Here is a 2,843-nt window from a genome sequence, read left to right as displayed (position 1 = left end):
AAAAACAATGTTCAGTTTGTTTTTGCAGATGTTCAAACTTTTTAAACATTAATTTATCATGCAAATATTTCAGTAAAACAACAAATACTAGGGGTTAAGCTTGATGGAATTTATCAAGAACTTCCAGTTCATATTTTTAAACCTATTTGATTTAGTAAAGTTTTCTATATGCAAATACTTAAAAGTCAGCTACTTGCATAGGAGAAAGTATTTAGCACATTATGAAGTCAAAGAAAGAAGAGGTAATTTTCAGCCAAGTATTAAGTAGCATGAGCTAAATATGTGAATTTTAGGGGGGTTTTTTTGTTTGTTTATATACTTGCTGTATTTATGGAAGGCTTCTGTAGGAAGCTTGCTCATAAAGTCGTATAAGAAAGTCTTTGGTAGTTTTTTTTTCATGCTTTCTAGAGCTGGGTTGCTGACATCATGTCAGACAAAGACATCATGTCTTTGTCTGTAAGTCTTTAAACCTTGTTTATCCACAACAATTGTGCACATTTATATATTGTATTCCCAGCATGGTGCAGGGAACACATATTCTTCATAGACTAAACTCATGGCAGCCTGGTAGTGCCTGTAGAGAGGAACTGAACTGTATTTCCGATTTTCATAATTTTGTTCTTAGCACAGGACAGATTGCAGCCAGGCCCACTGAAGTTGTGGGCTTTGGAGGCAGACAGTGAGCAAGTGAAGGAAGCTGGATTCCAGACGCTTGGTCTCAACAGTCATGTTTTGCCTTCTTTCAGATCTTCAGAGGGGAGTATGTGAAGTTCTGCAGAAGGAATATGTAGCCACATTATAGCTTCTTTTGGTAAAAAAAATACATGTATTTTGTAGTGCTTTTTATATTCAGCAAACTTTGTTTATGCAACTAATACTGCTTAGCATCTGCAGTTTTATAAATTCTTACTTCATTTCCAGATTTCTTAAAAGCGAGACAGATCTGAGAATGAAGCTGTGCCACTATGCTAAGGAGTACAGAATGCAACATGCATTTCTCAAGACTCAGAAGGACGCAGTCAGTCGCATCCTCTCTTGTTTTTATTGGCTTCAAAGAAGGTACTGAATCAAGTTCAAAGAGCACACTGCTGTCTTTTAAGCATTCAAGAGGTCCAAGGCATACTAAAATTCACTAAAATTAGAAGATGTAGATTTTTACTCTTTTGAAAGAGCAAAAGCCATCATAAAATACACTTTTCCAAGGCAAAAAAATTTCTCAGAGACTAGAATATACTCCATGGGGAACATAAGGCTTTTAAAAACTGCTTTCAATAGCCTCTTTCTCCCTCTAACCTCTCTGCTACAAACTCACATCCCAAAACTAAAATAACCTTATCTGTCCTTTTTCCCTTGGGAAGACAAGATAAATTACAGGTATGGCTGTCATATAGAGCAGCTGGATGGTTTCAAGTATTAAGGTAATAATCACAGAACAAGATGGAGCTGAACAGAATATAATAGCATAGCAACCCCTTCCACAGGGAATGGTATATTTTTGGCTCACCTAAAAGGTTTGGGGAAAGAACAGTTAGACATCTCACTACAGCTCTGCATACTTGAAATTAAACTTCATTCTGCACTCATGTCCAAGATCATTCTCAACCTAAATAGCTGTAAATGAATAGTTAATCAGTAGTCTAGAGTTTAAGACTCTTGACTATGCTGGCTGATTGCCTAGACACCTTGCCTGGGGAAGTTATATAACTGAGTCGGTCAATGAATCACCCAAATACAGATGGACATCTAAGCCTGAGCCTCAGACCACAGCTCTGGTGTCAGTCCCTGTGTTACTTTTACATTATCCAAGCCAGAGAGTTAACTAAAATTAACAAAAAGCACTCTTTTTCATTTGCTGAGACTCTGACACACTTCTTTCTGCCTTATCACCTCTCACTAAGGTCCAGGAGTCCATTTTCAGAAGCATATCTGCATCATAAATAGCAATATGGGATTATGAAATTGTAGCCCATGAGGAGGGAAATTAGACTAACATGAAAGGCATTTCCATACTAATGTCTAAGATGTCTAAGAATTCATCAGACAAAACATAGCATATCAGAAAATGTCCATATAAGTTTTTTTGTCCCATGAGATCTCAGAGTGGAGATGCAGATAAACGTCTTTGGATATTGAATGATTTGAAATCTTTTTTCAACAATCTTTAAAGGCAAAAATCACTGGTCTGTTGCAAGGGAATATGAGAGAAAATATACATCTAGATTATTCAGCTTTTAGCCCTGGATATGAGGATATTTAATCATCTGTACTGTTACTTTTCAGAGCAGATCAAAAAATGGCTGATACTTCTTGATTTTAGTCAATTCAGCTGCTTGAGTGTAGTTGCCTGAGTGAATAACTGGACTACTGCAGAGTGAAATTGAAATGTTAACCTAGGGCTTACACAAGCAAGGGCTTGTTCAACTGGGCTGAAGCACGACTCGGTGCCCCAGTATCTCAGTAACACTGAATCACAATATCTTTGGCTCTCAGATTTTGAAGTTCAGGTCTTGTTCAGGTCTCTGCTTAGTCCCAAAGTCTGTCCTTATGAGAGTAAAGTAATTAAAATAAACCTAGAGGTTCCTTCACTCAACCCTTTTACCATGCAATTTGCTTTTGACTAAATTCTTTGGCTTGTATTCTGTCATGCCATCTCCTCCCATGTATGTGTCTCAGCTTTGTACAGTTCCCTGAGTACAGAAAGACTTGCATGCTAATTATTAGCTATTTCCTCTTACCTTAGGAATAGGAATGGAAGAAAGAAAAAGTCTGGCATCTGAACTTGTTTCACTTACTTCCTGCAAGATTTCATTGTTCAGTTCCAGTGTGGAAGTGTCTTTCTCTTC

Source organism: Taeniopygia guttata, chromosome 3 (assembly GCF_048771995.1).
Source record: "Taeniopygia guttata chromosome 3, bTaeGut7.mat, whole genome shotgun sequence".
In the NCBI taxonomy this organism is placed as follows: domain Eukaryota; kingdom Metazoa; phylum Chordata; class Aves; order Passeriformes; family Estrildidae; genus Taeniopygia; species Taeniopygia guttata.
Note: the sequence above shows the minus strand (reverse complement) of the source record.